The sequence below is a fragment of the Megalops cyprinoides genome, chromosome 20 (genome assembly GCF_013368585.1).
Source record: "Megalops cyprinoides isolate fMegCyp1 chromosome 20, fMegCyp1.pri, whole genome shotgun sequence".
NCBI classification, from domain to species: domain Eukaryota; kingdom Metazoa; phylum Chordata; class Actinopteri; order Elopiformes; family Megalopidae; genus Megalops; species Megalops cyprinoides.
In genome coordinates, this window is record NC_050602.1 from 6,233,115 (window position 1) to 6,255,976 (window position 22,862).

General features: G+C 47.2%; 1 protein-coding gene across 5 annotated transcripts in view; it reads right to left on the minus strand.

Annotated features, from left to right (window-relative positions):
* nck1a (NCK adaptor protein 1a) overlaps positions 1-21,421 on the minus strand; it is a 48,592-nt gene extending 27,171 nt beyond the window's left edge. For 2 of the 5 annotated variants that reach the window (XM_036554670.1, XM_036554665.1), the window contains exon 1: positions 21,267-21,399. The gene's annotated coding sequence lies outside the window, so the exon portion shown is untranslated. Of the gene's footprint in view, positions 1-6,580; positions 6,649-18,886; positions 18,937-21,266 lie in introns of those variants that run through there. The other 3 variants (XM_036554667.1, XM_036554668.1, XM_036554669.1) reach the window with 3 other exon arrangements.
* Positions 21,422-22,862: the final 1,441 nt, after the last annotated feature.

Sequence of the window (22,862 nt, forward strand, 5' to 3'; positions counted from 1 at the left end):
GGAGGACGTGAGCTTTTTTTGTTTCGGCTATCCTCTTGAGGGGCGTTATGAAGTTACCAATGGAAAGGGGCTTATTAAAAACAAAGGGAGATAAGAGCCCGGGGAGCGTCAGATTGCTCACGTGAGAGAGGGCTGGAGAGATACTCGGGGGGGGGGGGATATATTCGCACACAGCCCTCCTACCTATATTTACAATCCCCACTTTCTGGTACAGTTTTAAACAAACAGCGTTCCAGGTCCTGAACGTTCACAACGTTACGGAAATGTCAGAGGGACGTTTTAGGACGCTCTCATCACCGCGCAGGACGTTCTCCTACCCCGGTTGGAACCCATTAGCTGTCGCACCGTGTTTATTTACTACGAGCCTCAGCTGACTAATAGCCTGCGGCTGTGCGGCTGGACGTAAACACAGACTCCGTCTGAAGTGGATCACAAGGCTGAGCAATAAGCAGCTGCGGGCTCTGACACACCGGCTCTTGCGTAATGAGAACATTCTAAACAGCAGCCATATACGAGCCAGTGCCGGTGGGAAAAAAAAATATTTACGGCCATTAAGTGTTTGCGTTAAGGGTCCTGAGTCAGGTCACCAACAAACGCATAATGAGCAGGCTGACCGGCCAGGGAATCGGTCAAGACAGGCTCCCTGTTCGGCATAAATCAATGACGCCATTGTCTCAACTGCGCCCGAGGTCAGCTTTGGTATGCAGAGCTGATGAGCATTTATCAGACATGCTATTATAAAAAGATAAAAAGGAAATAAACTATCATATTACGTCTCAGTATGGTGCCATGGTTTACTGGTGAGGGAGCCAGACCGTAACCACAAAGCAACCGATCTGCAGTCCAGGGGGTCCTTTGAGTCCTTTGCTTTTTCGTCCGTTGAGCACGGTACTTAAACTAAACTGCTTCAAGACAGATCAAGCTGTATGACAGAAAAAAAAAAAAAATAGGAAACAAGAGCTGACAAGAATTACAAGAATGTGCAACCTTTAGATGGTAAATTATGGGGGCTGGTCATTTAAGATTATTAAAGAAGATATTTCTGTTCATTTGATGATGAAATGAGAATGAACTGAGGCCATGTTTATTATCAGGTCTATTATTTTTTCAAGTGCCGATGACTTCCCGAGCAGGGCCGGGGATCTGGTGGGAGGCTGAGCTGGGAGCGCTGCATAGCTTTTGAGAGCGCTGCCGTCTGGTATCTGTCAGGGCTATCTGAGGGGGGAGGACAGCCCCAAGTTCCCGCACTTAGAATATGTATCTCAATACGGGCCCCTCCGCCGCCCGGCAACTCCCCGTGACTGGGGGGGGGGGGGGGGGGGGGGGGAGTGCCAAAGCCGATAAACAGCCACCTTTGACTCCCCAGAGACAGGGCGATAAACATCGGGGCGCTTTGCGGGCAAAAACGGCACCTGCGTGAAGCGTTAAAAGCCGATCCGGCGCCCCAACACTCCTTTCCAAGCCGGGACTCCCACTCTCCACACCCCCCCACACCCCACACCATCTCGGTGGTCTGCCAGACACATCCAGACCGGTGGCCCCAGCCCGGACATAGACCGTAACCTTGTTCCGAGTCTCAGGAATGCCAGCTCGGTCAAACCAGCTGGCGAGCACCTCGCATCTACAGTCCGCGAACGCATTCGCGCCGCATGTGTTAATATTGACCTTGGCTGGCTCCGGGCCCCCCTCTGCGCCCCCATCAATCCCTGAGAGCAAACCCAGCCATGACAGGTTCATGGCTGCGGCATGTGCACATGCACATGCACACACACACACAACGGCGCACACGCGTGCCCGTGGCCGGGAGCGCGATGGAGCGTCCCGCGTCATTTCGCGCCTTTATCTCATCAGGCCAACTTTACTGCGGCGGGTCTCATATCACGTTCCACTGCTCCTCTCACCGGTGAGCTGGCAGAGGCCTTTAATTAAGTTATCAAACACTAGAAGGTAACACAAGGAGCCCAGGCCCTGAAACAAAGAGGTGTTTTATACAGCGCAGACACGCCATGCTTCTGGTAAACAAAAACGAACAGGAACGGGAGATGCCCCTCAGCTTTTCTGCCTCGGCTGAAAAGTCAGAGAGGACTTGCGTTGTCGCATTTCTTTTCTGCACCACACAGGCTGTGATGTGTCACTACTTCAATAGAACTAACTCCCACAAACAGCTTCCCGAAGAGTCACAACGGGCCAGCAAAGGCTTCCTGGAGCTTCTCTTTATTCCTCCTTTGAAAAGGTCTGGAAATACTGCCGTTGCAGTAATTTAAGTCAGAGCGCCCATTCAGGCAGCAGCGCGGAGTGAAGTGGCAGATGTTCCGGGCTAATCCGGCAGCTGCAGTCTGACTAGGTGCGACCGTGTGGGCCGCTTCACAAACGTCACGGCATTGACGGGAACAGGTCGCCACCTCACAGCGGCACAATGCTCAGAACGGCCACATTAATCTCTCAGTCCTTTTCGCCCCTGTCCAGCGGAACAAATGGGCGGCGTAAAGCAACCAAAAAAAGCGCCCCGTCCCTCCATCTGGGGCTCGATACCACTGCCGAGAACACCAAGAGCAAGCCACCATCTGCTATTCGGCGTGGATCCTAGCCTTGTACTCTCTCAGAAGCCTCTCTGATCCCTGCCAGCTCAGTAACAGTGTAGTGTTGTGTTTCTATCAACAGGCAGGCTCCTGAAATACTATTCCATTTACATGCCTCTTGATGAAACCGGAGCCATTTCTGATGGTGATGTTCTTCACTGTTGCACTCCTGTGGAGCTGCTGCACAGTGCATTGAGGAGGAGGAGGAAGTATTCCTTCCCAAGTCCCCGTTGAGGATCCATATAGCCTCATCAAAAGCTTGAGTACACCGAGTTTGCACTTGCAAAAGGGCTCACCTGTAGCGGGTCTCGCATCAGGCTTCCTATGGGGCGGTTCACTATCAAACCCAAGTGTGAAAGTTCAACCACAGTGATGTAGGTCACTTCTGAGGTGGTTCCCTAAGGCAATGAGCATTACAGCATAGTGTGACACAGTGATATTTGCTCAGGTGATATTTGACTGCACGTTATTTTCTGTTTGTTGCCTTGGTTTGTAAGCCTTTGGTTGAGTGTCCGCCAAATGACTAAATGTAAATGTAATGTAAATGTTCACGGAGGATGGCCAACCGTGGTTTGTATATCAAATGTCATGATCACACAATCGCTAACAATAGGTCGTATCAGATCAATCTTATCTTATATCCCAGCTGGAGGGCTGTTGTTGGGAGACAGTGTGGAAGCAAATGGAAACAGACCGGCTGATACTGGCTGCAGCTGGATGTGTCCCAAACATGTAACTACCCTCAGCAGCTTTCTCCAGAACAAGAACCAGGAACCAGGGGTTAGAACTTTGGACTTCTAGTTCTGCACACTTTTCCAGCTGAAGTTGAATCACACGCAGTTCATACATCACTACTTCAGCCAATGAAGCTGATTCAAGCTGAAAGGAACTGCTGCCAAAGACAGCCAACCAGATGAATCTGAGCAAGATGCCTTTCTGTAGTAAGACGCTGTACAGCCTGAATGTAAACGCAAATAGCTGTTTCCAGAGAAATCTCTCATCTTTGATTTATCATTCAGCCAGATGAAATATATGTGCTCTCAGCTTGCCAGAATCTTAAAGTACCCATTCACTCACAAATTCACTATTGCTTGCTATAGATACCAAACTGGCATTCATTTATTTAGTAGCGTTGACTGGCATCAGTGTTTAATCACTGATGATTCACAGTTCACACACAGGCAATGGCAACTTTCCAGTGAACAGCTGTTTTACAGTAAAAGCTAACTAAAATAAGTGCTCACTAATCTCAGTACTTCAGTCCATTAGAAACAAAGGAGCAGAATCAGCTCCAAGAATAACCAACTTCATCTGCCATATTACTAATGGTGAGTGATGCCCCTCAATCTCACATGACTAGGAAACCACAAGCAGAGACCAAAGCCGCAAGGTTTAGGGGAAGTGCTACTGACAATGTGCCGCCAATGGACCATACCGAGCCAGCTTTTTCTCTACGCCCCGCCCTCAGTCTTGTTTGTGGGGGGGGGGGCAGGACAGATACTTTTGTGGCCTGGGTTGCCACCATTCAGTGACCGAGCTCAGGCCGCATCGGGACACCCGAGGGGTGACGTTACAGCGGCTCCGCCTCAGTTCGACGGCAAGGTCAATCGGCCGTGGCGGATCCTGAGAACAGGGCTCCGCTCCGCACTGCAACCTTGCAGCCGAGAGCTGCACCGTGCAGGCACACAACCTCAAAGCCCAGCGTCTGAGAAAACAAAAAGGCGCTGCTGCACCAGATCAAACACCTGCCTTCAGTAACTCTCCTGTAACAAGGCTTCTGTTTCACACTGCTGGGGTTACCAGAAGAACAGAAGCCAACACTTTACCATCAAAGGAAAGGTATCTTTGTCACCAGATCTACAGATGCTTAAAAGGACTAAGTGAGATTTATATGCAGAGACCACTGGATGCTACTTCCAAACTTGCTTCCAAGTTTTCGAAAAGCAAACACGCACTTCATGTGTTAATCTCACTGGAATTCCCCAAAATATATGAAATATGCAGGAAGGAGGTTACAGTTACTGTCTCTGTAACCCTCCGCATAACCCACCGTTAGCAGCTTCTGCCAACTAGAGGAGATGGACACAAGGCTAACTGGTGACTTTCCACTCTGATCTGGTAACAGTGCACCCTACATCCACTTCTTCATGGAGTGGGTGTTTGGTGAGAGGGGGTCCTGGGGCTGTGCTATGGGCTGGGGGCCCCAAGGGGCGAACTAGCAAAAACAAACAAAAAAAAAAAAAAAAACATCTGTCACAGTGGCACAAACCGTGACCCGTAAGGGCAGGTGCGCATCTGACACCTGTCTAATGAAACCAGGAGAAGCCCTCGGCGCCCCCACCCCAAGCAGCGCACACCCAAAACAACTGCAACACATACACATATACACACATACACATATACACACATATACATATACACACATATACATATACACACACACACACACACACACACAAACACAAATGCACACATATGCACACAAACACAAATTCATACATATGCACACACGCACACACATACACACACACACACACACACACACACGCGCACACACACACACACACACACAAATGCACATACACATATGCACACATGCACACATGCACACATGCACACACACACACAAAATGAACACACACACATACACACACATACATATGCGCACACACACCACGTGGCCAGGCTGCCTAAGTCATTTCCTGTCAGCATGCCAGGAGATCATTTACAGGAAAAGCAGAGACGTGTTCATGGCACTCACAAGGTTATTACTTTGATTAGCAGGCCCTGTTCATCCACTCCCTTAGATCATCCCAGGTGACCCCCAAAGTCCTGTGAAACTAAGTGGCTTTGCAGCCAAGACAGCAACAAATAATCAAAGTCAAAAACGCTGACCCCACTTTTTTTTTTTTTTTTTTTTTTTTTTTTTTTAAGTGAACCAGCTTTGCTAATATTGGATAAATGTCCAATTTCACCATGAAAACCGAGAGTAAATCTAAGCAACAGGTGATTTAAGTTAGCAATTTCTCAGAGCCTTTTTTTTTCCTTTTTGGCCAGCATATGAATTCAGACCACAAGAACAAAACATGGCCTCTCTTGTCAACAGATGATTCAATTTAACACATTGAAAGTTCCTGTGAAAACCGCCAATGCTGCAATCACAAGTGTCATGGCTGAGGCTGCCAGGCCTACCACCACAGCTTCATGATCAGTGATGTACAGTCCCACCTATGTTTTATGCACTCTCAGACTGAATCCATCCCAGCTGCATCAACACAAGGGGAGCACAATGTAAAATACGTTTGTGGTTTGCGTTTCTGAATTGTTTCGGCCACCGAACACACAAAACATATTGTCCAAACCAGTGACAGACAACTGTGGCTGAGAACCCCATGGACTTAATAACTGAAAACAGGCATCCACCACATCTGTGGTTTGACAGCAGCAAGCAACCTGTTCCATGTTCTGGAGAGAAGGCAGCTTAAAGGGAAGGGAAATGTAACTAAAGGAAATAGAAAATGACAGGATTCTGGGATGGATGCTGACAGAACAGGACTTGCCAATCCTCGTCCCGGAGGGCTACACCAAGCAGGTCTTCCGGGTCTCCTTGATTGACAAAAATGCCAGAACTCAGAGAAATGGCTCAATCAATCCGATTAAGGCAATAATTTGCTGAACTGACTGCGTGAGAGCTTGAGTGGAAAAGAAGCCATGTGGGTTAGGGCCCTCTTGCAACAGCATTAGCCAGCCTAAATGAGTGGGGAGTACTCAAAACATGCAAACATACACACGTAACAGACACGGAGACATATTACATTACATTACATTCATTTAGTAGACTTATTCAGAAAGACTTCCGGCACAAGAGAACAAAAGTGTATCCAAGCAAGTAAATGAGCTACAGTGTCAGACCATGCACACTGACACATACATACTGTACATACACACACACACACACACACACACACACACACACACACACACACACACACACTGCTTACTTTATCTGAGTTCCTCAAACTCTGCTCCTGCAATGTCACAGATGCCAGTGAGCAGGCTAGCCCACAGCATTATCGCCTGCGTACAAGTGCGCTTCCACAGCCGATGGGAAACCTCCTCTGCCTTCTCTTCCTCAGTGCAGCCCCTCACACAGGACCCCCCGTTAGGCCTGAACGAGCGCAAACGCAGAGCTCTCTCCACAGAGGTGCGAGGTCCAGCAGGGCACCTTCCTTTTAGGCTTGGAGTTAATACACAGAACACACACCCAGAGAGAGAGGGGAATGACAGGGAGCTGTCAGCACCCTGGCAAACCTACAGCGGTTTCCTCCCCGCTGCAACCGTCGCCAGAACAATGCAAACAGAATAATCAGATGATGCGGGGCACGACTTCCTGTCGAAGCTTGCTCGCTCTCTCTCTCTCGCTCTCTCTCGCTCCCTCCTTTTCTCTTCTCCCTCTCTCTAACTTTCTGTCACTCTCCTTCTTTCTCTCTCACTGTCTCTTTCTCTCTCCCTCTCTGTCCCTCTGCCCCCCCTTTCCTCTCTCTGTTCTCTCTCTTTCTTTCTCTCTCCCTCTCTATCCTTCCTTCGTGTGTCTCTCACTCTGCCCCTCTCTCTCTCCTGCTCACACATGCACTGTAACGCGCTGCCTCTCAGCTGGGACAGCGGCAGTGAAGGGAATTTACCACATCCTCTTCTGCCGAGATCTCTGGCTCGGCTCCACCCAGCGTTACTGGGCCCGATTTGCAGGAGTGCCCCTTCAGAAATGGGTCGAAACCCGCTATTACGTAGTTTAAGGGGGACCCCCGTCACTTCTGCGGGGGGTGAGACGGTGTGTCTCTTCCCACCTGCAGAGGGGGCACACCGAACGGCGTGTAGCTCGCTGCTGCTGTAGTGTAATCCCTCAGACAGGCCACTGAAATCCCTGGGCTTTGTGTTGACTGGAATGCTCTCTCTCTCTCTTTCTTCTCGACAATGGGCAGAGGCATTCCGGGCCATGGGTGGTTGGGGCAAGTGATAACGCAAACGCAAACGCACACGCACATGCACGCACACACCCACCCATGCACATATGCTCACTCACTTGTGCATGAGGCCTCTCCAGAACAGCAGGGTTTGCACATCACTGCGATTGCATGATTCTTACTCTTGTACTCTCTATGCCTCTGTAGACACACACACACCTCATCAGAACTCCATATAAAAGTTAGAAAGTTGTTAGGAAATTGAACGCTCTTCCCTCCCTCAGCCATCTGCTCCAACACAGAACTGAACTTTGAACCCCCCCCCCCCCCCCATACTGAAGCTATACATACTATTCTCCACCCATTCCTACTCCCAACATTAATCACGCACAAACTCACACAGATCTGCACAGTCACTTTACTTATATAACAGTCTACATCATATCCTGTGGAATTTATATTTATATGTATTTTATTTTTATATATACATTTTTATATTTCTAAACCTACCTTGCTGTAAATATTTGTAGCTTGTTCTGTCTCTAATGTCACACGTTTTATTTATGTCTGTGTTATTCAGCCATTTGTGTTTATTGTATATCTGTGAAAATTCTTGCTCTTGTCTCTCAGTGTCACTGTGTTATGTTGAACTGTTGTACTGTCACCATGGGCCTGAGAGAAACGCAATTTCAATCCTTCGTATGTCCTGTGCATATTGTAGAATTGACAATAAAGTTGACTTTGACTTTAACTTTTAAATGAAATAAAGTCTGGCCTCCATACAACCTACAAAATTAATACACAAATCTGGCTGTTCCTTTCCAAAAGGAATTCAAAAGGAATTATAGCATTAATTTGAAAATATTTCCACCACGACTTAAAGTGAATGAATGACATATTTTACATCTGTATACCCGGCTGTGTCATGCAACAGAAAGGGAGGGGCGTAACGTACTATAAGCTGTCAAGGTTCAACCACAAAAATTCCTGTACATAGATGCTTTTCACATTTCCTTTCCATGACAGCTGAGAAGACACATTTTACCACACGGTTAAACAAAACAAAACAAAAAAAAAGATCTATATGGAACAACTGATTTGTGCCCATGACAACTCAGCAATCTGGATTATCGGCCCATTTAAAAGAGGTTCACACACAGTTCAGTATCTCAGGCCAAAAGCTAGCACATTTTTCCTGACTGCCTCTGCTTTTTAGAACCAGCTTTTGTCAGCACCCAAGAGTAGCCTTCCTGTTTCTATTTCTTTCATACACACTGAAAAAAAAAAAAAAAAAAAAACTTTTACCTTCCTCTAGCAAGGGGCAGAACCACAGTAAGAGAAACAGCACTGATACAATAGAATATTATATCAAATTTTACTGACAGGAAAAAGCCCTTTGTGGTGATGCATCTAAGATACTAAGTCACAATACTGTAGGAAATGCACAAACAAATAATTATAAAACAAACTGGCTGAAAAAAGTCATGAAATGAAGTCAGCCTTATGTTTTCAATATGAGGTCCATGTTTTACAGTTATGGTCACACTTTCTGGCTCCTGATTGGCCCTTGTTATCATGGTTGTCTTGACCTGCGGTTGTGTTCCGACCACAAAAAAAAAAAAGAAATGCAGCCTGGGATTGCGTCATTTGAAATATCCCGAACAACAGGGTTTCACAGGGATGGGAGGGGCGGTGCGGAGAGCCGAGTTTCCAAAACACTAAGCGCAGCCAGGACCTTATAAACACGGAAGGTCGTGTACTACCAAATCTCATGACAGCGACAACAGCCGCAGCCACCCCCCTCCCCCATTCCGCACTCCCCCCCCCCCCCCAATTTTCTAATTACTGGCCCATGTGCGCCTTGACTCGATTTGTACAAGCTGAGATCTCCTGCTGCTGACGTGGAGTTTCCTCTGCGCCTTTCTCACACGAAGACAGGGATCCACGGCCGCGCAGCTGCCAGAGCCCAGCGGGGTCATGGGACACGACGCTGCCAGGCCAAGCAACACGGAACAGGGGAACGGGGGGGAGAGGGGGAGAGAGGGAGCTGCAGGGGGGGAACTTACTCACGGAAGAGCCGGGGGGGGGGTCGGGGACAGCCAACAACCGACACTGCCAAAAGCTCTCTTCAGATGGGCTTTGTGCCCTGATGGCTTGACTTGCAACATCCCATGCTTGGCTGGAGCATCTCCTGGGTGCTAGCACAGGTCTTCAATGTAACAAAACACTTTGCGAATGGTTAACTATAGTCAATCCATTCCAAAAAAAGATGACACCAGATATATAAGTTGCACGAAGTCTGAGAAATCCCATATACTGTACATTCAGCACAAAGAAGGTGCGTAACACAACATCGTTGCTGCTGAAAGACTACATCCCATTTTCGCGTGCCTCAAACGGGCCCCCAAGCCCAGCTCTTGATTGAACCCAGCTCCTCAACTCCTGTCGTTTCAGTCGGGACTGAGAAGAGGTCTGTGCTAATGGAACTTGGGGGACTGTGTGAAACAGCTGGTTATCCGTCCTCTGGGACGGCAAGTGTTCCAGATTTTACGCAGCCTGAAATAGACGCCCATCTGGATCGCAACATTTGAGAAAGGCCAGACACTCACTTTCACAGCAAATAAGTAACCGTCATCTGCCTCTCCGTTCCCATCTTCCCACTGCCCCTCTCCCCTGAGTCTTACTGTGTCTTCCCATCCTTTCTGCTCTTCCAGCCGCCCCTCCAATCTGCCCTTCAGGCCCCTCTCAACTCTATTCTTCAGTTTCCTCTCAAATCTGCTCTAGGATCTCCCCTCCAATCTACCACTCTAGTCTTCCCTTCAAGTCTTCCGCTCAAACATGAACTTCCAATCTGCCCACCCAGGCTTCCCCTGAATCTACCCTCCCCATCTCCCCCCGAATCTACATTTCCAGTTTACCCCTGAATCTACCCTCCGTCTCCGCCTGAATCTACATTTCCAGTTCACCCCTGAACCTACCCTCCCCGTCTCCTCCCGAATCTACATTTCCAGTTTACCCCTGAATCTACCCTCCAAGCCTCCCCCTGAATTTACCCTCCAAGCCTCCCCCTGGAACCTACATTTCCGGCCTCTGCTCGAATCTGCGGTTCGCGCTCCCTCAGATTTGACCTCCAGTCAAATCCGCCCTCCATTCTCCCCTCCGGTTTACCCTCAGATCTACCCATCTTGACGCTTCCCACCCATCTCTCCATCCTCCCTTCCCGTCTCTCCCCACGCCCTGCATTCATCACGCACACAGCTGTGATTCACATCGCCGCTCGTCCCCGGGAACCATGGCAACGGATCCCTGCATCCTCCACGGCGTCGGTGCAGCGCTGCGGTCAGATCTGCGCAGATGAGGAGGAGGAGGAGGTTCAGACGGATGCAGTGCACACTACTGGTGAGAAACCTCAACAGCTGCGAAACGCACAAGCCTCCACTGTGGCCCCAATCCAGACGATGGGCTGTCAGCGACACCTCTATCCGCTAACTCATCCACCCCGCCTCCCCTCTCTCCCCCCCTACCTGCGTCAGCAGGGCTGGAACATCCGCTTCTCCACCCCTGGCAAGGCAAGGCCTGGCCGCCCGTCGGGCCTCGGGGGTCAGGCCGCACAAGGGCTTCCTGTACGGCGGAGTAGATTCAGGCAAATCGAATACACCTCTCATTACGCTGGGACATTTTCCACCCGCTCAATGTCATTTCAGAGCGGTTAAGCTTTGTGCGGGAGGTTATTGCATTATCCCTGACAGATCCAGCATGGCTTACGAGCAGAGCTGGAGAATCGCTTAAAGTCATGTGACGGGCAGCTAGGGAGCTGAAAGCGACACATTCTCACTCCTCAGTGCAGATCTGCCGCTTGTTTGCGGTGCTTCTCCAACAGTGTGGGTGAAATATTTACCGCGGCAGGTGTTAAATCAAAAATTCTGACAACACAATGTGAGCGTTAACAACACAGACTCACTAAAATCTGTGATCGTGTAGCAGCAGTCATAGAACAGCCACCACTGCCCTCTGTAGTAATTGCTACTTTCCTCATGCCAAAAACCCCTCCCCCAATGCAGTAACTCCGAGGATCTTACCCCCAGGCGTTTATCCTCCTCCTATCCCCTCAAAATTCCACTCACAAAACCCCTTCTTACAGTATGTATCCCATCTGTACAGCAACTATTGCTTCCATTTTAAGAGTTTTTCAGTAGACACTCTATCAGTGCGATAGAAGATCAAAAGCGAAGGCCGCAAGCTTTCTATGTTGACTCGGTCACTTCTTTCTGGGAAGGGGAGTGTTGACAGTTGAGGGTCTCTTCATCTCTCTCCACCTGCCTTTGAGCCATAGCACAGATGGCCCTTTCCTTACGAGGCCCCATACGCCCCTGGGATTCGGACAAGGCTGCCACTTCATTTCATGCCAAACGGTTTTCGACCGCCACGAAGAGTACACCACAGGCGTCTCTGGGGGGTGAGCGCCCGGCTGAAGGAGAGCCTCAACTCAAGTACCAGAATCTTTCATCTCTCAACCGGCACTTTTTCAGCCTGTGGCGTGATTAACAGCCTATTTAGCACCCCGTGTCAATATAAGAGCATCAAATAGAACAGGAAGGAAACACAGAGGTTTTGAAGATGCGCCAACTTCCCTCTAGCCTCGAATATGAGGAAGGCAACAGATGCTTAATATCTCCGATACCTGTAGAGTTTATGTATGTTGAGTGAAATGGCTCTGCCATAGAGTTTAACACTTCAAGCTATGTCTCTGCGGCTCATATTCAGCTGGTGGTCGTCTGCGCAGCTCAGCCTCGGCTGCGGGTCGCCTGCGCAGCTCTGCGTAGCTCGTGAGGTGGTTCCCACTGCCTTCTACAGGACTCGTCATAAAAGCAGCGCTACCTTTCTCTGCTACGCACACCTAAAGCAGCCTGGCGATCAGGTGCTTTGATTCAAAATGCTCTTGAGATAAAGATTTCACAGAGGCAGCGGAGGGAATGTGCTGGACTGCTGTCCGAAACCCTTAGAACGGAACAAAACCGAGAATCTTACTAGTCATATTTGGTGGGGATTACCACGCAGAGTCTCGTGCATCCAGTGGGCTTTTAGGGGGTTTTGAGTCCACTGTCGTGAAAGGGTGCCGACCAGAATGAAATGATAGAAAGGGGAACTATACAAATCTGTGAAAGACCCTAAACATCTGGAATCCCACTGCTTCCCCTTAATATGGGAGTGGGTGTTGGGGGGGGGGGGGGGGGGGGGGGACTAAAAAGCGTAAACTAAACTTTCCATCACACAGAAGGCATTTGTGCTACCACAATGACACCCCTAATCCTAGAAAAAAAAAAGCACAGCCATCATAATAATGCCATAAAAAGTCATAATAATTCCTTGATGACGCATGAGAATTGAATTTATTATAGTGACAAAAACCGAGTAGGAAAGACAGAGGCTTTCAACATCCTGACAAGAGTGCAACGTGGATCCATCCTCTTTTTCTTCTATCTTTGTGGCCAGACACATTTGTGTGGCAGTCGAAATGCCAGATAATTTCCAAACTGCGCGAATAATACCCTCCTGACAGTGGCGGTGTATGAAAGGAGAGAGATGAATATACGTGCAAGATCTCAGTCTGAACACAGGCTGACAGGTATAAGCCCCAGGCCCCTGCGGTAAATAAATAAACAGGAGCGTAAGCCACTTTGGATCAAACTTGACAGAATGTGCTAGAACTCGCAGGAGAGGAAGAAACACATACCGATGACATCATTCCACAAGGACGGAAAATAAAAACATTTTCAAAACGGCCGAGTGAGGAGGATCTTTCACAGGCATGGAAGTAGATCTTTCACAGTTACGGGGGGGGGGGGGGGGGGGGGGGGGGTTGGGGTTTCACAGATGTGGACCTTCCCCGCTGTGCACTTCACTGGGGTCTCTCATAGATTCATACCTGTTGATGAGGCAGAAGTCCTGCACAAAATTCAAAGTTAACACAACAGAGTAAAATGCATTCCCTTCCTTAGTATATTGTTTCTGTGTCATCTAATACTGTTCCTTATCTAATGCTCCTACTCCTCTACACACTGCAGGACCATTCTGCTCATCTCCATTTCCCCAGAAAATATGATATGAATGTGCTTTTCCGCTCTTGTGTAATGTACGGTATATTGAATTATAGTGCGGTGGGTGCTCCAGTCGGACAGCATAAGGTTCTTATGATAAACTCTATCCCTATGATAAATGCTACACTATAATCTATTCTTTATCATCATCATAATTTAAAATGACTACTCTACTATTATTATTATTATGTAATAATAGCAGAGGCCATTACCTTGCGCAACTTATTCAGCTTACAGTTTAGATGTTCTCCATTTATATACCGGATACTTTCTGAAGCAAATCAGGGTAACTGCCCTGCTCAATGGGTACAACAGCAGGGCATCTCACTTGATCTGGTTACCGCTTCCATCATGACTATGCGACAAGATAGAGCCAATTTAAAAGTTAAAAAATAAAACCAACAACAAATGTCATCACGAACAAGGACCGTCATGAATGCGTGGAGCGTCTGACCCCTTCGCAGTCTTTCATGGAATTCTCCTTTGAAGAGCTTCACTTTTACAAACACATTTCTTATATCTGTGGGAAATTTGACAGTCTTGTGTTTTGGGGAACGCTTTACTGGGCACTTTGCATACTCAAGTTCCTCAATCAGCGCGCGAGCAGCCGACCGCGGCCACAGTTACATGACCCGGTCCTCCCTCTGATCCCCGGCCGCCGTTTCGCAACCTTGCGTCCGCCACGCGAGATCGCCGCTTCTTGCGAAAAGTGCGGTTTGCCAGCGCCGGCAAATCCGCCCTGACTTAATCATAGAAGCAGGTCAAACTACCGCAGAGGGGAATCCGCTAAAGCCAATTTTATACCAAGGACTCCTGCAGCCGTACGAGGGGGATAAATATCTCCATTTATAGGTCATACCATTCACAAACCTGCAAAGACTGAACGTTTGCCGTTAGCTCTTTGCTTAGTTTAGAGTTTGGTTTCGGCAAGCCTTCAGTTTAGCTTCAAAAATATATAGTGTGGCATCACTGCTCAGCCTTTTACCACATTGTCAGCAACAAAAAAGCTAAACAATATGAAGATCTGTGGCACGTGGAGGCTCTGTACAGAAGGTGCTTATCAGGGCAGAGGTTAAGTCAACGCACACGTGTGAAATATGACATCCTTCCTGCTGTTCACGAAACCCTAACGCTACAAGTCACTCAAGTGAACTACACAACAGATCCAGAAGACGGTATCTCTGTAAATAGGGAAGTTGCACTGCCTGAAAACAGAAAGAATGCTGCATTTCGAGTGAAATAAGATCATTGGGGGGAAAAACCTAGAGAATTTCCGAGAACAATGAGTGTCGGTGGTTTTTCTTTTTGGTAATGGCTGTGTCATTCAGAAACCTTAGTCCTAATAAGTGTTTTGTATGGTGCTTGTGTTCTGTATTGGGGCCAACACTTTCCCAAAGACAATAACCCCCCCCCCCCCCCCCCCCCCCCAAATGTGTGGCCCAAGTTTGATTGTGGTGGTCGAAACTCCATATTATGCTTCATAGTCAATGTCATCAAAACGGCGGTTTCGCCACCTCTGTCTCGTGCATGTCAGAGAAAATTAAACCCTTGAAAAGCGGCTGGGAATTTCAAGTTCCATTTAGATACAGGATACATGTTAAAACACAACCGCAAGGTAAACTCTTCAGCCAACGGCCTTAGCTAACCTTTGAGGTAAAAATCACATCATGACAGGAATATTTTTAATATTAGGCTACTTCTTTGTGCCATTGTTTGTGAAACCTGGAGCCGTACCTGTCCAATCAGTGCTTCTATGTTCATCACCGACCTGGTGGAAAACATTTGAGCCACTGAGGGCAGGTAACCTTGGTTTGCATCTAGAGGTTAAACATTCGGTCTCTCTCTCTGAAAGTGGTTCCGAGGCCGGGGTCAGAGACAGGACGTGGTAAGCACCTTGTGGTGGGCATGAAGTCATAGGGCAGGAGCTGCGCACGTTTTGTACAGTTTGTTTGCATTGTGAGGGCGCTGCATTTGTGAAAAAGGTCCATCTTACAGAGAAGACCAAAGCAGTGGGTCATTCGTGAAACTTAAATTCACTGCCACGATAGCCTTCTGTGACTTCTGCTGCTCAGAAAAAAAGGAAATTGGAAAAACAGCTGCTGGAATGTCTGGGAAATAATTGTCATTGAACAAATTAGGCTACCGATTTGACGAAGCGCAGGACATTAAGATAATATTTATGAGTCATTGCTGGGATGTGGTCACATTCTGTATCATTTACCCATTAACATTAGGATCAAAAATGACATCATCTTACCAACTCATTTAAATATAATGTGCTCACAGCCTAATTACCACAGGATACTGACATACATCAGTTTAACCGCTATAATGTGCATCCCTGGAAATAGCTTGAAAAACCTGCTTTGCCTGCCTCGCCACAACAGACCTAATTAACAGTAAATGAGGAAGTGATATGACCAGCTCTGTGATTATGTGGCCGATAACAAAAGAGGTACAGATGAGGATGAGATTAAGTCACTGCCTTTCTTCCCACATCTAAAACACGTTCATTCAGCAGTAACTGGTTCAACGTGTCACATAAGTTGGGTTTGTAGACCATCTGGACAGCATCTAAGCCTATGTGTATGACTTGAGCCATGAGAAGGCACACTGGGCGGCTCCTTTTTAAACAGCAAGGAACAGCTCATTTATGCATTCGATATCACGGCGTGGGTGGCAGTGTGTTATAGTGGTAATGAGCAGGACATAACCGATAGGGTGCCGGTTCGATTGGCCGCTGGAGCACTGCCATTGTACCTTCAGGCAAGGCACTTAAGCCAAGGTTGCCTCAGTAAAAATCCGGGTGTATAAATGCTAATTTGCAAAACTGTAACTTATGTAAGTCGCTCTAGATAAGAGCGTCTGCTAAACCAATGTAAGGTAAAATGAGTGGCGATTCCGCAACTGCATCCATCGTCGTTCAGCAGGCTCCAGCACGAAGGCCTGCCGTTCTGTCTCTGACACATTAAATGATCGCCCCGCTTAGCGGAGCCGCGGTAGCTAAACACCTCTTGGAGGGCTTCAATCTACATGGCCCTTAAGCAACACTGACCTTTTTTAAAGATCAGCAAAAAACAAGAAACCTCCCCGTCTTTTTCGGGAGCCGAAGACATTTTCTGTACCCTGGAGCTGGTTCAACAATCTCTCTCTTTTTTTTTTTTTTTTCTTTTTTTTTACGGAAACCATCTCTCAAGGCAAGGCCGGCCAGACATGAATCATCTTTATTTTCAGCGAGCTGCTGCCATTTAAACTGACATCATGCAGCTCTTCGTAATTGTCCTTTAAACGAGAGATAAAACGCGGGCGAGAGGAGTGCTAATGTTGGCAGGCACAGCTTTCCGGACGTTATTTCTGACGTTGGACAAAAAGCACTGGGCTAGATAAAAGGCCGCTGAGCCGCTCTCACTGCTGTGGAGCTTGAAGTACGGCATCTTTATAAAGGAAAACCACAAGCTAACCAGAAGCACCCTTGCAGGAGAGAGGAAGGCCTGCAGCACCAGTATTAGAGAAGCCTTCATAAAAACTCATCCCGAAGCCTCATGTGACTGAATTCTTTTTTCATGAAACAAAGACAAAACACACACACACACACACACACACACACACACACACACACACACAGTGAATTCAGGCCACCAAACCTCTGGGCAACACTCAAATTCCAAGTGAGAGCGCCAGCAGCAAACACTACCACGCAGCTGCAATGTCAACATCCGCAGTCAACACTGGCAATACCGTGGGGAGGCCCCCGAGTCTGGGACCGGGGGGCTGGGAATGACAGAGACTTCTCACAGAGAGGGGGGCAGGGTTTTCCACAAGGGGTCGGCAGCGCCGATCTCCACAGAGAGGAGAAATGTGGCTCATTCAGGCAGTCCCACTGTCAGCCTCAAAGTAAACTGCTCTTTATAAGGAGCTGCCCTGACTCCCTCCACAACCATCCCGTCCCCAAGTCCAGAACCTCAATTCAACATGACACAAACTTGTCAAAAAGAGTCACTTTTCTCTCACTCCCCTTTGAGTTTGGAGGTTCTGACTATAAATGATTATAGATTGCTCTGTAAGTGGCTTTCGCCTCCTCCCTGCGTGCTCACACACATGCACGTTCCCCCAAACAAACATACACACACACACACACCATGGCCGTCATCATCATCAACAGACGAGGACGTCATGCCAGTTTAATGCCACGTTTGAGCAGTGTGAAAATCTCCGCTGACCAAGGCGAAGGCCGTCGCTCTCCAGGTCTCCTGCGGAGCTCACCGCTGGCCCCGGCGGCTGGGAAGACAAGAGCTGGGGCTTCAAATTACTGCAGGTATGTGGCTTAATCCCTGTAATTTCTACAGGGCCCAGACCGGGGTCATTACTGGGCGTCAGGAGCAAGGGGAGCAGCAGTACCGCTAGCTTAATCCCCCTTGTATTCACACAGGAACGAGGGAGAGAGAGAGAGGCAGCACGGAGGAGAAGGCCCACTACTGAGGCAGTGGGTAGGGCGCCCCCCTCCCTGCGATTCGCCCGGCGAGCAGGGAGCCCGTGGTGAGGGAGAAAATTACCGTCTGCAATCGTCTCCGGGGTTCAACGCAAATTGCAGGTTCCGCCTAAAAATAAACCGGGGCCACCGATCCTGCTGCGTCTGTGCTTTTCCCCACAGCTGATGCGAACAGGCGAGGAATGAGCCAAAGTCTTCACAGGGAGGAAAACTACCGCGACAAGCGTTTCAGGAAAAGGCCAAAGAAATGTGGGGAAATATGCTTTCCTGAATATTACTTTCACTTCACTTTCTCAAACCCTGCTGTGACATAACTTCAGAGTCAGCCCATTACAAAAGATTATGGACAGTGGCTGATGGGAGTTGAAGTTCAGAACTCATTAAACATACTTCTATAACCTCAAGGTTTGGACTCCTCCTCCCATTATTCACCCTCCACATCATTTTGTTGGGTTTTGCTGCTGAGAGAACACTGTCCTGCAGTAGCTTGCCTTGGAGCGGACAGTGCCCTCGCTGAAGCCACTATCATGCATATGCTAAACTGGTCAGAGATCAGTCAGACACACAAAAGACAGAGACAGCGAAGTCTAGCCATTTCATCTTCCGCTGATCGGAGACAGCCTGGAGGAGAAAATGGATGGAGATCTGCTATTTTTTTCCCCCCTCAGTTTGTTCCAATTGTTATTTTTAGCGTGTGACAGGGAAAAGAAAGTAAAAGAAGGATGCTGCAGCATCAGGGACAGAATGAGAGCAACTCACCAGCCAATCACAGCGCTTAAATAACTGGACCTGGAACCGGAACACTGCAGGTCTCAGTCCTGGATGAAGCACTCCAGTTCTGTACACTAGAATAAATAAATATTCAGCTGTATAAGCAGAGGATGCATTGAATGTACGCTGTGTATGAGTAAATTGCCCTGAGCAAGGGTTAAGCAAATAAATGATGTCATTTCAGTTCTACCCTGGAGCTACCCAAATGCTTCTCCAAATCAATCTCTTCAGCTTCCCTACAGTTCTGCCCATTTAATATCCATTATATTGTAGCTCTCAAATGACAAAATCTCAAAATCTATGCCCGAAGTAAACCAGATCCAAGCCCTTAACCAACTCACCCTTAACCTGACCCTACAGTCAGAGAACGGATGATTCAGAGTAAACCATCAGCTACAGTGGCGAGGCGTCAGAGTGACATCTCAGGTGTGACGGTTCTCAGGTGTGTCACTGAGAAATCTCCTTTCAGGGAAGTGCAGGAATCTGGGCAGCTCTGCGGGCTTTCCTTCATATTACAGACCCATGAGTACTGAGGGGACCTGACCCATGGCTGACTCTCTAGGGAACAGCCAAACGCATGAAGAGAAAGATAAAGAACGCTTCAAGGTTCAGCAAAATGAACAAAGGGACAGGCAGATGAATTACAGGGATGCTGGATCACTGATAGTGCATTTACTTGAAAAGGCAAAGGCAGCCAACACTAGAAAACACACCAAGAGGGCATATTCAGAGGGGGTCCAGCGGCATTATGGGCCATGGCACACCACAGTCGAGTGCCATGGTATGTGCTGCATGAGAAAAACCCTCGAACTCTACACACTGGAAGATTCCTAGGCTCTGTGCCAGGAGAAAATACAGAGGGGTGCAACTGCAATCCACGGGCGTGCACAAAAAGTCATAAATACTATGTAGACATCAGGATATAAGGAGACAACTGGGGGTGCACTGAGGTCCATCTGGGGGTGCAATGCACCTCTAAGCACCCCCATAGCACCAGGTCTGAAGCTACCCATTCTAACTGCTAGAACTTTGGAGCCATGCTGACCAGTAACATGAAAACAAGTTGTTAAAGAGACTATAGGTCCAGTTGGACCATTTTCATGCAATGGATCATAAGAACTTTGATACATTCCTGATGCAACGTTATCATTCCTGTGATTTTCAACAAGACAGGAATGAAAGTGTAAGCCACCAGGTGTGTTGTATCAACAGCCTGTGGTCTGTGTTCTGTCATCTTTCCAACCGGCTATGCAGCTACTTTCACAAGCATCACACTCACTGGGCGTTAAAGCAGCTTGTTTAATTTAAACCGGGGTAGGGCTGTTCTATGAGAAAATAAAACGCAGCGGAGGTGTCTGGTTATGCAAAGCAGTTAACAGTTACGCCGCGTGATGTGGCGTGTCTCTGACAGGTCATACGGAACAGGTTCTAGGGGAATCATTTTAATTTTTACAACTAAAATTCAAATTTACTTCCCACACCGTTTCTATGTACATGCCAAGCAGTAAATGTAAGGTAAACTACAGTTTATTTTTCAGAGGACAGCCCTTTGGTGACCTTTTTTTTTAGTGTAAAGCATGACGTTGCTTTGCAAGCTATCATTATAGCCACTTAAGTTACGTAGTCTTCAGCTAGAATCCATTTCTAATGCCTCCATTCGACTCAATTTCACAGGGCACCAAGCGAGACAATTAATGTCTTTTCGTCCGTAAAGCTATTTCAGATCGGAATGTCTGCTGCATTTAAATGTACGTCTTCATGACGAAACCCTATGTTTACATAGCTCTTTCTTAGACGTTAGATTTAAGCATCTATTGCATTTAAGAGCCATGGCTTGCCTGGCTGCTCCTTTCTGTACAACACTGATCTATCTTTTCATACATTCTACAGCAATATTTGAGGTAAAATGCTTTGTTGGGACTACTGTTTTCACACGAAAACAAGAGTTGTAACGTCATCTCGGGATAATGTTGCCAAACCTCTATTATTGGGAGAGGTCTCAAACCGATTCTGAAAGAGATGAAGCGGAAAATGCTTAATCAGAGCTCATCTCCTACAAAAAGCAACACCTTGCCGAAACTGAACTCTCAATATGTAGTCTGCCATTGGAATCTACAATGCATAACCGAATATAATTATTACTTGGGAATGTTAGACTCCAGCATTGCCAAATAGCCCAGTTATGTAAATTAAGACTGTCTGTTAAAATCAGATGGTAGTTTAGCTGACAATGAAACAGAAAATCTGAAGTTACTCAAGTTTGCATTTGTGGCGGTTTTTGCCAGTTTCTAGGCATTTCTTAAATCGCACAAACGCTGGCATCTCAATCGAAATGATCAAAGAGGCAAAATCCCTTGTGTCTTCTTACCTGCGATCCGTTTTCAAAAAAGCGGTCTTCGTGCCTCTGGTATCAAGAGAATACTAGATAAACTGCAGTCACACAATGAACAAAAACGCACAGAAACACAGTACCTCTTGTGTCAGTGTCCCCTTGCAGGTTTACTCCGACCAACATGAAATGTCCCCTACAATCTAACTTGTTTCAACACTCCGTCCCATCTTGGCTTCTATTGGTTCTGTTGGGGTACGGTCTCTCTTTTCATTGGACAAAGCTTATGCCAATCAAAGTCCTCCGGCTCTCTCGACCAGATAGCGGCGGTGTTAAAGACAAGAGGCAACGTCGCTCAGCAATGGAGAAAGCGCTTTTCACAACGATTTCAGGACGATTTCAGGATATTTAAGTGTTGTACCTAAATGCTCTGTCTGTCTGCGGGCCGCGGGAGCCATTCACCTGTTGACGTGTCTTTTTGGAATTTCAATTTAGACCACAGCGGGTAGCTTTTTAGAGTCCTGTAGAGTGTTGGTGATGTAATTGTTTTTAAATTAATCACTCAATATATGATTTTATTATGGTGTAGCAGTATTAAGTTTATTGGAGGTATATACTGCCGGGCTTGTCAGTTATGTATCCAACTCCCCCATTCAGCATTCACTTAGACCTACACCTTAGTCCCATCCCCTGAATTCGAATTGGATAATTCACTACTGGGAAATTAATTTCTTCAGTTAAAAAAAATGCTCCCCAAACTCTGATAAACGCACTTACATCGTAGCTGATAGGAAAGAACGCACACTGTTAATGTGGTTAGGTGAATGAGTTTTAAGAAGTGTGGCTTTGCTTATCTCAGAGACCTATGTTTATTTGACACGTGAAATCGAGGTGTTACACATGCTGTTGAGTTGAGCTCTCAGTCGTCGGCGAGCGGGAGCCACAAACTGCGCAGCGCCAACAGACAGACGATAACTCACTGACGTTTGCTCACGGGGGTCTCTCGGTTCTCACGCTATTGAAATCTGCGACCCTCCAGCTTGTGGAAATAAACATGAACAGGGGGAGGAAGCAACCAGAAATTCAAACAGTCAATATCATAGCCAGTGAAATTAAAACCATATGGAGTTGCATTCGTCCCTTTTTCGTCCTGCCCCTTTTCACCTCAAAAAACACTTAATGACAGAGTGTTGGTGAATAGCCGTGCGATTTGAAATACATGATTCAACCGTTGATTTTAGTTTTAGCTGGAGTCTTTCTGTTATTACAACCATGGTGAAAGTGAAAACATTTAATACTAACACATGCAGGCCCCTTGAGCGCCTCTTCGAGGAAAATAAATCCCAAGGAAAGTGTTTGGTTGGATGCATCAGATCAGCCTCTAAAGGTCATTGACATGGTTTGCTGTTTTTTTGGTATATAAACATTTTGAATTGCTCATCGACTTTTCCCAGAAAACCCAAATTTACTTTGCATTTATTTGAATAAACGTTTACTTTTTTAATCTGATGCCTTTCCTGGTCCTAAAACCAGACATAGGCACCACTGTTCTTTGAGAAATGCAGCCCTCTACTGATTCCAGTTCAGTCTCGATAATAAGATATTGATTATCTTGAGCACATGGTCACCTGCATT